The 12,575-nt window shown below is 40.9% G+C and overlaps 1 protein-coding gene across 2 annotated transcripts in view; it reads left to right on the top strand.

The window, feature by feature from the left end:
* Positions 1-12,575, top strand: part of rabgap1l (RAB GTPase activating protein 1-like) — a 139,401-nt gene that overhangs the window by 10,336 nt on the left and 116,490 nt on the right. The gene's annotated exons all lie outside the window — the stretch shown is intronic.

Raw genomic sequence — 12,575 nt, 5'->3', positions numbered from 1 at the left:
TTCACGCTAAATCCCGCCCAGGGTAGCTCAGAATTCGAGTAGCCGTATATCTCGAAACAACGATCAGTCCTTGGACCGATCGGTCCACCCCCCCCGACACTGTCACCTTTTTACTCTGAGGAGTTTGCAGGTCTGTTAAATATAAACATTTAACTTCACAAACATGTTTTATCTGCCCCCAACAGAACAATATAAGGTAGCTTGCCTTGTAACTTATTGAAAATAATGTAAATAGAAATAAACTCCTTTGCAGTGCTTCAGAAAACATCTTAAATCTTGTAGAGGCACAACCAATACATAAAAAGTAAAAAAAGTGGATGAACAAAGGCCCTGGCACATGAACAAAGGCCCAGGCCCTGTTACATGAACTGAACTTTAATATATAAAATATGAACTACGTAGTGCTTACGTAAATGCAAAATGTAAACATTGTAAAACCAGATATTATGCTACATAAAATAATGTGTTTAAAACTAAAAGATCTCTGAGGGACTATCACATCAAGCACCTTTGGCAGTGAGGCAACAATCTCAAATGTTTGCAGAGGCAGGCTTACAAGAAGACAAAAAATAAAAATAAGTTGAAGAACTTTAAACCAGTCATTAAGCTACTTAATTTGTTTATCACATTACAGGTTTTTCGCCAGAAAGACTAGTCCGCCAACAGCATCTGGCTTCAAAGCTGCCCCGTGGCAAGTCACAATATTGCCACTAGTGCTAAAAGCACCCTCTGAGGGTGAGCTGGTGGCAGGAATACACAGGTAGCGTGGGGCCAGCGGGTCGGTCTCACTGTCTGCAGCAGGTAGCTGTTCAGTTCAGCCTTAATAGCCTGCTCGTCTGTAAGACCAGAGGTAGCAACAGAGTGGGACTTCTTGAAAAAGATGCCCAGTGTCTTCTTCTGTACTTTGGCTGGTGTAGCTGCAGCATTAGCATCTCCCCTACCTACAGCTGTTGTTGTAGATCTGGATGTGTGAGTAGTAGCTTGTGATGTGGTCTGAAATTCATCCAGCATCTGAGCCACAGCTCTGGATTTTACAGCGTCAACCTTGTCATCTTCAATGTAGCTGGTCTTGAACTGAGGATCAGTTAGGGATGCCATGTTCAGGAGGTCATCAGTAGTAGCAGCATCATCATATTTTTCATTAAGGTAGTTGAGGACAGTAGCCTTTATGTTCTTGGTGAGCTCTGTGTCATTAGCTTCTGGCTTCAAGACCTCCTTGTTAAAGAGCTGCAGCACAGGTTTCAGGTAAGAGACACTCACATATGCTTCATCCGAGAGGGCATCAGTGAACTCAACAAGCGGATTCAGGGGCTTGTGGACAGACTCCAGGACATCAATGTCTGCCCATGAAAGGATTAAGCTGAGAGAACCTTTGCAATAGCCTTCTCCTGCTCCAGCACTCTTACTATCATAGCATGACGGGACCCCCACCTTGTGGGTGACTCTGTGATCTACCTGTGATGGGGTAGTTTGAGCTTCTCTTGAGCAGCTGCTAGTTCTCTTTTTTTTTCTGTGAAAAAGAAAAAAGCACTGACCACTCTTTTGCACACCCCAATGGCTCTTTGAATTCGCTGGTCTCTTACACTTCTCTCCGAAAATGAAGAAGAAACACAATATAGGCACATATTGTAAAACTTTACTAAGGAAACATTACAACAATCATTTAATTATTATTTTGCGATAATAAGTTATAATATTGCCATGACATTAAGAATCTGAAAAATATTGCTGTGATAAAAGGAAAACTCTTTCGATTTTCAACTTCAATCAAATTGTTCTGATGAGAGACCAATAATATATTGTGGGTGGGGGGGCGGGGGGAAGAAGCACTATAGGCGTATTATTGATCGTCTCACAAAAACGTTAAGTAGCTTTCATTTAGGCACTTTATTCACGTGTTTCTTTTACTTACCAATGGCAAGATGAAGCCGATGACTGAAACACTGCAGGCGAGTCCAATGTTTAAGTGAAACAGCCTTGACAATGTTCGCCCCGTTGTCAGTTGTGATGCACATCTGTTGGTCTTCGCTAAGCCCCCATGATGCGAGTGCCTCCTCCAGGCCGTGGCTGATTATTTCGGAAGTGTGGTCTTCTGGAAAATATGCCGTCTGTAAGCACCTGCTTTGAAGAGCCCATTCCTCGTCGACAAAATGGATGGTGAGGCTCATGTATGGCTCAGATGTACGACTGGACCATTGATCCGTGGTTGTGGCAAAGTATTTCACACACCCAAGCTGGATTTCCAGATTTCCCCGGCACTCTTCATACAGACGAGGCAGTGCAGTTTTCGAAAAATATTTTCTGCCAGGGAGATTCTACCTTGGGTCCAGCACATTAATCAACTTTTTGAACCCGTCTTTTTCCACTGTGCTCATGGGCATCATGTCTTTTGCTATACGATAAGAAACTGCGTATGTTATATCTTTGCTTCTTTTTGATTGTTTATCATACGGTGCAACTGCCGCAAAAGACAGACTGCTGTTTTGGAACATTCCTGCTCGCGCTGCTGACAGCTGCGGTAGGATGGCGGGCAAAACTTGTTGCACGCATTTTCATACTTTCTGTGTGGTCGCTGGGATGGTATGTTTTCAGATGTTGTATTTCCCATTTGTGCTGGCACCGACCGACGGCATAGTTTACAGACGGTCTTATCTTGTGCTTCATCACTTTTTAGATAGCCAAACCACTTCCATATAATGGACGTCATGTAACCTTTTTTATCTACAACTTGATGTACTTCACCCTCCGTTGTACAGACAGACAGACAGACAGACAGACAGACAGACAGACCTAAGTATGGATGTGATATCTTCAGTTGGCCTTGAATATCCCTGCCTTTGTGCTCATCTTCTCGCTGGGGTCTTTATCGCGGAGCATCATTACATAAGTGTGATAAAACCCATGACTGCAGATTTAGTTTAGGAACACGGTGACCTGGGGTGTGTGTGTACCATGCTGCATCATAGTGCTGTGATACTCTAAAAAAGATAGTTGCTTGGTGTGATTGTTTCATTTTAGCCATAGTGATAGTAGTGATAGATAGGTACTATGTAACTTACATCAGAAAATATGGGGGGAGATGGCAAAGTCCCTGGGCCATAAAACAGAAAATAGGTAAAAGGTACAGAGTTACGTCTTGTTTTCTATTTCCTAAGAGAGATATAATGCACTATAGTGCATTCTACAGTGGTCAGTATACATGGTGTTGATTTGAAACCTTTAGACACTTTTTTATGGTTTACTACTGTTGGCCACCTCCAGCCACAGGATTGGTCAAAAAGAATCAAGCGAAAGTGTGGCGGCCTGTTTACCCATATTTGAACTCGGCTACCATGAGACGAAGGGTTGGGTATCCTTTGAAAATTTTCGATACCGATACCAAAGCCGATGCCTTTAATTCGATACGATACCTTCACGATACTTTTTCCGATACTTTATATTATGAAAACCTTATAGGATTATCAGCCAACTTCTTTTCTATAAATGATTATACATTGAGCACCATAATTCGTTGGACAGTGACACATTGTTATATTTTGGTTCTGTACTCTAGCACTTTGGGATTAAAAGGATACAATGACAATGAGGTCAACGTGCAGACTGGCAGCTTTATTGTGAGGGCATTTTCATATATTTCAAATGATCATATATACATAACACATATTTTTTAATATTTGCCATCTACGTGGTTACTAATGTTAGAGTTGCAGTAACTTGTATCTATCCATTCTCAGTTAGATTTCTTATGGAGGAAGATAATCATATCTACCTTTACTGGGAGGAGACGGGCCCTCTCCAGACTAATTGTGTCCCCAGCTGTTGAGAACGTGCGCTCAGCTGGAGTGGAGGATGCTTGGGGACACAAGTACTTAGCACTAAGGTCAAACAAGATCGGTAAAGTCTCCTTTCTCTCCAACCACCAGATTACTGTATTTGTCATGGTCAACACATCAGATAAGCTTCTATACAGCTCCAAATCCTTTCTTGTCCTCTCTGCATCAGTCCGCGTGTTGGCACCGTCCACATTACCGCTGGCGCTGATGGTTAGGGCCCTGTCTTCTTCCACAAAGAGTTCACCGAGTGCAGTCAGGGGGGTCGACCTCTTTTGTGGTGGAATCTGAAAAAAAAGCAGATGAAAGCAACATGGCTTAGAATGACATCACTCAGGCAGGGGACAGTGGCATGGCATTGAGATTATCATATGCATAATTTTTTACATAATCCACGCCATCATTCTCATTCTCTTCCAGTGCTGCTGCTTCTTCTTCCTCCTCCGCCTTTATAAATGGATAGAGATGTGTTTATGATTGCTTCCATACATAAGTGTCTATAAGATAGTCTGTCGGCTTAATATAAACCCCTCTGAACGCGCCTGTCTCTGGTTCTGCAACCGCAAGCAAGCCTCTTCCTCAAGCCTTGCCCACCCGGCAACATCCTAGACTTTAGCTTTAAACCGCGGAACCATAGCGGTGGCCTCTTCCAGGAACACCTGGATCTTCGGCTCCTGCTCCTGCAAATTATAAGACATATAAGTCAAATTGAAGTCAAACTCAATTAGGTAGGGGTAATTCTAGTCAATTTAACCATTACTATTTAATACTAGTGTTGGATCCACAGACAACCTGAACTTGCTTTGTACTGCTTAGAGAGGTCATCCCAGACCTTTCTCTTGACAGTGGCAGAGAAGGAGTCCTCACCATCTCCAACTTTGAAGTGGGCTTCCAGCTTCTGCATGATTGGCAAAATCTGGCTGCAAGTTTGGGTATGCTCCGCAGAAACACAAAGAGTTGACGTGTACAGGACTCTCATTATACCAACAAAGTCCTCTGCCTTATGAAGGTCCTGGTCTGTGATTCTTTCCAGTCTGATAGAAAACATACAGCCAACACATACAACACACAAACGGCCTTTTGTACAGTAGTCTAGCCTATAAAGTGTTTTGCTCTAAACATATATATATATATATATATATATATATATATATATATATATATATATATATATATATATATAATTAATAAAGTACATTAGTGCACCTTTAAACTTTTATTGCTGACATCAAAACTTTGCAATAATGAAAGTATAGTTTTTAAAAGTTTTTAATCTTTAAACTAAGCTTCCGTAAACCTCAGAATAAAATGATACTACTGCAAACAGCTGTAAGAGCTACTATAAGAACCCAATATCATTTTAGCATGGAGTACACCTCCCATAGGCCTAGGCAGTGTCCTGGAGGAGAAATCAAAGATAATGGCTGTGAAAGAAACGATTCAGAATGGCCTGTCTTGGTTTAAAGCCCGATCACCGCGACAAGGTGCAGGCCAGGAGTGGGAACATGTAAGACGAGAAAAACATAAATAGACTGAAAAGCACAAGACAGATTTTATTTATAATTTTTTTAATATTTTTCTTTTTTTTCTTGTGAGAGTAGGTGGGGCCGAGCACCACTTTCCCTTAATGACCAGTCGCCACTGATTATACTGTACATACAATCACACGCCATTGTTGGTGTCTTCGCTCAACTAACGATTGCCTAGTAAATTACGTTAGCTACCGTAATATTAGCTGGCACACAGCTAACCTGCTATTAGTTTGCTAACTTCTAGCGGGAACCGTACCTGTTATTTCATCGTTGCCAGCAGAAGAAGACCCAGCAGATGGAGTGTTGAAGACAGTGCAGTTGTCCAGCCTTAAGTTGATGCCATGGATGATCAAATATTTCATCATATTTGAGGTGTTCCCGGACTTGCATTTTATAATCGCCTTGCAACGGTTGCATTTTACAGTATTGCTGTCAATTTTGACAAAATATAACCACGTTTTAGAATGCATCTTGTGGCTAGCGCGAAGCTTAGTGAAATTGCCCCCCTTTCAACTCGAAGGCAGTAACGAGTCTAACGTCACCCAAATAGCTTCATACTGATTTGTCAGTCAAGTCGCCTGTATACAACGACGGTAGTGATTGGCTGGCTGCGATAGATAGATAGATAATAAATAAAATAAAAAGCGTTCATGTCGTCTACTGTAAAGTATCGAAATTTGGCACTTTTTTTTCCAAAACAATTTGATACTTGGTAGGACAGACATAATTTGGTCGTTGCCAAATGGCACTGTTGTTCTATACCCAACCCTAATGAGACGACAGTGGTGGTGAATCACAGTTGAATAACTGCAAACTGAAACTTTGGTTGGGTTTATTGTATCTGATGTAGATCTGGTGAAACCCAGCCAAGTTGTTTCTTCTCCTCTATCTAACATCTAGGGGAGGATGCCGTTCAACTAACCTAAGTATCGAGTGAGGTGGAGGCCATAGTTGAACTAACCAGTGTTGATTGAGGTTGCAGACTTGTGGTTTAACTAGCTAGTATTGCGAAGGCCTGATACAACACAAGTGAGGGAAAGTTAGTTAGTCAAAGTTGGCCTGTTTCCGGCTGCTCTCTGGCTCAATGTGGCGTCATTACAGAGTTTTTTAGATGAATTTGGAATATTTTAGACTAGCTTTTCCATGCTCTTCATTAATTTTTCCCTTTTATATACTGTCATTAAAAGAAGTCTCTCCAACAAGTGTTTAACCAAGAAACTTCTGGCGCTAATGTAACTTAATTCAGTGTGACTGGATGTTACCATAGGACTGTAGAAATAAAACATCTGGTCAGTAACCGTAACATTCTTGGAATATCTGGCTCATGTTTCGGAGAAACGCTGTGGTTTGAGTGCTATTGGCGCGTGTTACTTTGTAACGCGTTACACACAACACTGTCTTCTAGTCACACTGGTCTCACGGTAACATCAAAATCCATACCGTAGCGCAAATTCACACCGGTGTATGGTCTATACCGTTTATACAATACACCCCAACTGTACACCACACACAGATCGTTGGAGCTGAGGGGTATTTCATCAAGGTCGCCAACGAAGGTGGCGCTTAGTTGATTAAGCCCAGTTAGAACTAACGCCAACTTCCACTTCATGCTAAAGCCATTCCATCAACCCAGTTCAGCCGTGCCTCGCTCAGGTTAGTTCAAACCAGGCTAACGTTATTGTGGATTACGCACGCTCACAAGATATGTAACCAGCCCAGAACCGTGTATGTCGAATTTAACTATTAAAATCTTAGTTGAAAATATTTACGTTTAATTTTTTAACGTTAAATATTTGATTTTGAATTTTTTTTACATTGAAAAATAAAGGCAAAAAATCCAGATACGTTATTTAAATGCATAAATATTCAGTGCTTAAAATGCAATGGCTTTTCTTTTTCAAAATCCGAAGAGACAGAATTACTTCCGTACGAATCATGGATTAAATGTCCGAAAAGGACCGAGCAGGATCTTTTCCAGCGGCGAACAGAAGTTGCTTGTGGAGGTCTGGGAGTACAAGCATATAATAACTCCAAAAGGGAACAATGTAACCATTGATTAAATACAGGGAGTGTAAGATATTTAAATTGAATATTGACCATGGATTTGTAATCAGGGAGATAGTCTTGAGGTATCGTGTTGGACTTGTATCCGGTCGTCCGGGGTTCGATCCCCACGCAATTAGTAATTTAGGAAGGATTACTGGAGAAATCAAAGAACATTTCATGCCATTTATTTTCCATTACTTTGAAGAGATAAGCCTAGTAAATGCAGCCAGGCTGCCTGCCGATAAACAATTTCCCATGCAGCAGTGTCTTTGTCATTTTGACAGACTTCACTATCAGTAATATTACCTTTACCATGGGTTATTGCAAGTTATATTTGGGTTCTAGGGATATTGTACAGTATTTATTATATAAGAGGTCAATTGTGATGCCTACTTTCTCAGATATAAAGGGAATTACAAAAATAAGCCAACGCCAAGAATTCTATGACATACTAAGGACCAGTGTTGGGAAAGTTCACTTTCTTCGTGAAGTAGTTCAAAGTTCAGTTCACAAATTTTAAAATGAACTAGTTCAGTTAAACGTTCATAATTCAAAATTTTGAACTAAGTTCACAGTTCCAAAAAATGAACTAGTTCATAGTTCTTTTTTTCAATATGTTGCTGTGAGCTTTTCATTTTTTCCGGTATTTTGAACATTGAGCCCCCTTTGTGGTTTGTCTAGGATGATATAGAGTGGTTGAATCATGTATCGTAGCGAAATACAGTTTCTATCGTGTTTTATTGCACATTTAGCGCATTTTGTAAATCCCATTGATTTCTGTTGGAAGACTCATTGCTCTTTGGCGGAAACGGAAAGGGGGGGGTGTTCACGTTTGATTGTAGTCTTTTCGCTCGGTTCTAGCCCTACTGATGAGACGGAGAACCGAGCGAAAAGACTACAACCAAACGTGAACAGCCCCCCTTTCCGTTTCCGGCCAACAAGCAATGAGTCTAGGAGGTATTCTACTCCGCTGAGCTATGAGCCAGAGAGCTAACGTTATGGATTGTACATATTTATAATTCAAAATTCGTCTGAGCCTTTATACCACAGATACTCTAGGGTCTATAGCATATAACCGCTTTGTCTGATTACAGTTTAATTCATTTTCCACAATTTAACAGCTCTCGTTTTGAAGAATAATCACCGCGCCATTCGTTTCAATGGGAATCGCGCTGGTCTATACTTTCAAAATAAAGTGTACATATTTATAATATGAAATTCGTCCCAGCCTTTATATGACAGATACTATAGGGTCTATAGCATACAACCACCTTTTCTGATTACAGTTTAATCTAACAGTAAACTGGCAACACCTCAACTGCAAATGAACCGCACGGAGATTACCATGGCAACCGGTCAAACAACACGGCGATCTGCGCGCGCATCCGCCGTGTTGATAGAGAAATAACCCCCCCATTGAACGAAGTTAAACCGAGTGAGCGTGCCGTTCACTGACACCAGAATGAACGAGTTCACAGTAACGTTCATCAGGCAGTAATACAGTACGTTCAGTTCACGTTCGCCCAAAATATGAACGAGTTCATGAACTTTCGTTCAGTGAACGCGTTCAGGCACAACACTGCTAAGGACGCAAACTCAGGTCACCCGCACCACAGCGCCAGTGCTAGACCACTCAACCAACTGCTGGTTCACAATTTCGGTAGAATACATACAGTATATTTGTATAAAAATGTGTTGAGAAAATATCTACGATAACTATAGATAGCAATTAATTTAATTATTTTATTTGCATCAATTAATCTTAGACCCTTAGGGAAAATATATACGGTTTGTTCTTCATGTAAATATATGACAAAATTGTGAGGAGTAGACTTGGCAGAACCTTCTGATGGTACACTTGATAAAAAATAATTAATTATAATAATTAGGGATGCACCGAAATGAAAATTCTTGGCCAAAACCGAAAATGATGAAACCAAGGCCGAAAACCGAAACACCGAAAGAAATTATTATGCCAATTATTAGTACCATTGCATTTATGGCTATAACTGTGTACTAACTTCATTAAAATCAAGGCATTGCAATTCAAAGAATAAATCAATTACAAAAGTATGAAAATATTTATTTAGCACTAACATTGCATAATGCATAAAATATTGAACTTGACCCACTCATGTGTACATCAAATAAATAATAATTTACAGGCCTTTAACTGACTGGCCTGCTGAAAGATCAAAAACGTCCGCCACAGACGGAGTGGGCGTGCTCGGATTTATTTTTCTTTTACTACATCTTTCTACATCTACAAAGAGAAACTCTTTGTAGATGTACCCCCTTTGTGCAAAAAGGCACATTTGCACAATGATCTGGTCTCAGCAGTTACCTTGACTTAGTTTGTTGTTATGTTATATTTGGAAGCTCAATCTGTACATTTTTCCCTAAAAAAATCAAAGCAGGCTAGGCCTTAAAGTGGTACACACATAATTTCGCAAAAGTCTGTTTTTACAGCGGGTTTTGACACAGTATGCTTTAGAACAGTGGTTCCCAACCTTTTTTCTCCAGGGCCCCCCTAATTCACTTCTGATGTTTATTACAATTTTGGGAGAGTCTGCTGCCTGAACTTACCTCGAAACCAAACCAGACAAAACCTTTTCTCCTCTCCGCCGTGTTTGTGAGCACTGTGTATGCACAGCTTTCACTGCTGTCTGTTACCCGTCGTGGCTCTGCGTGTAACCAGAGCGTGTAACCAATCAGATGGTGCTGTGGGTGGGACAATGGTGGAGACAGCGTAGTGACAGCAGACAGAGAGGCGCGGCTGCATCAGAGCCAAAATAACCCAGTTTTAATTTGAGCTCTTATCGGCCGTCGGATCAAAAAAAAAAAGGCTGATGCCGATATGCGTCAAAATGCCGAATTTCGACGCCGATAATCGGCCCAGCCGATAATTGGTCGATCCCTAATTAGTAGGCCTACATTCATTAATGTGAACCTTGGGCTTGCATACCCACAGCCAGGGCAGGAATGTCAGGTGTAATACGAATGACAGCCGGTCTAAAGTCGTTGTGCACCTCCAGTCTGTTGCACGCTTTTGTTTTGATGGCGACAAGTGCGCTGAATGGCAATAATGCATTTGCGAATTGATCGGACTGATATGTCTATATGAGCTATGACCTGTAGCTAAGCTCCACCCTTAAGCCCAGTTCAGACCAGGTTCACCTCGCAGCAACTTTCGACTCCTTGCGACGAGACGGGCTGCGACGTTCTAAAAACTGGTTAGTTCACACTGCTGCACCGGGCGGTGACGTCAGGTGGTTTCCCTTGCAACTATGAACACTCTGGCACAGCTGAGAGACGCAACAGCATCAGCGTCACGCTAAAAAGTAGCCTAATTTAGGTTTGCGATTAGGATTAGGTTGGTGGTCTGCAAACTAAAATATATGTTGGCGTTTATATATGAAGCGTCTCTACCGACGCTTCATATCAAGGTCAATTCACACACCTGAGTAAAGCATATAAACGGAGAGGAGAGCTCTGTCTTCTCTTTAGCAACAAATGTTATTTTGCGCTACGGACGCTTCATATCCAGGTCAATTCATGCTGTGACCAAAGCATAAACGGAGAGGAACCGTAAAGTTGCAAATAAATTGGCATGTTCGGAGTTTGCGGTTCAATAGATCATCAGTGAAACATCGTTGCGACACAATTGAGTGTAGTAACCCAGAGAACCAGCTACAACATTGTTTTCATCCAAACGAGGCGTCTTTTGCGAACGGTGAATTGCATTGGCTTCTATGAGCTGTCGGCTTTCAGCCGCAAGTTTAGGGACCGTCTGCAAAGTGCAAAACTGAAAACGATAAATTTCAATAGCGTCGCCATTATTGACTCTAGAGCCCCAAAACTCATTCAATAGAGGCATGGCCTCCTTTTGGTCCTACTACAACCTTTAGTTTTGAAAAATATATCTCTTCTTATTTTTGAGGATTTTTTTTATTTAGGAACAACTTCAATAGCGTTGCCATTATTGACTCTAGATCCCCAAAACGTTTTCCATATGCATGGGCTCTTTATGGTCTTGCTGCAATCTTAAGTTTTGAAAAATATATCTCTACTTATTTTTAAGGAATTCCTTTTTAGCAAAAATGTCAATATACATTTTTTTTAGCAAGAATTTCAGTAGCGTCGCCATTATTGACTCTAGAGCCCCAAAACTTGTTCAATAGAGGCATGGCCTCTTTATGGTCCTACTACAACCTTTGTGAGAGGGGAGGGAGTGGGAAGATGCATTGGTTTGAGGCACAGACCTTTTCGATTGTTGTAGTATTTGGGTTATGTGATTTTACTGTATAGGGTGGTTGTTGATATAATATATCTTTTGTTAAATAAATGTAAATAATGGTTTTAAAGATTATACTTGTAATATGTTCAAACTCTCCATATTTCCCCTGCTCATTACTGTGCACAAATGTACTGTATGTATGTTGCCGGCAGACACATAGAAACCTCCCGGCAGGGTGCGCTTTGAGATCAAGCCAAAATATTTGCGAGCGGAAAAAAAAAACATTTTACCTCCGCTGCTGCAACTCCATCCTAGGGGAAACACTGAGCCATCAGAGGCTTCACGACCCCCCTTGGCTCTCTGGCGTCCCCAGGTTGGGAACCACTGCTTTAGAAACATGGTTGATTGTTTTGATATTGTTTTGATAACTTCCGGTAAACCCATTTAAGGCCAATGCCATATTATCATGAAGACCAAGCTCTTTCATACCTCAACGTATGGAAGACTTATTTTACTCAAAATATAATCGGATCTGCCCTTTTCAGCGTAAATGTCCATATAGTGTAGTGGTATTGGACTCATGACCATGGGGTTGCTGGTTCAAGACCATTCTCAACTAACAATTCTGTGAGGCATCACATGAAATTATCTTTACCATCAAGTATTCATTAGGCCACCATAGTTGTACAGTAGGACCCCATCATGGTTGCTTGCAACTATATTTTGGTCTTGGTTTTGATCTAAAAAGTTGGATTTCATTGTTATGTGATTCTTATGTTAGCATTACTGTTAAATAGGTAAACATCAACAATAGTGCTGAAGAACAGACACTAACTTGCTAGTTGAATTCTTATCCTGGAAACTGCTCCAACATCGATTGTACCCTTTAAATATTTCTCAACTTTACTTTTCCTTCGCTTTTGGATGAAA

The sequence above is a fragment of the Pollachius pollachius genome (assembly GCF_949987615.1).
Source record: "Pollachius pollachius genome assembly, chromosome: 7".
In the NCBI taxonomy this organism is placed as follows: domain Eukaryota; kingdom Metazoa; phylum Chordata; class Actinopteri; order Gadiformes; family Gadidae; genus Pollachius; species Pollachius pollachius.
This window is presented reverse-complemented; position numbering and strand designations above follow the sequence as displayed.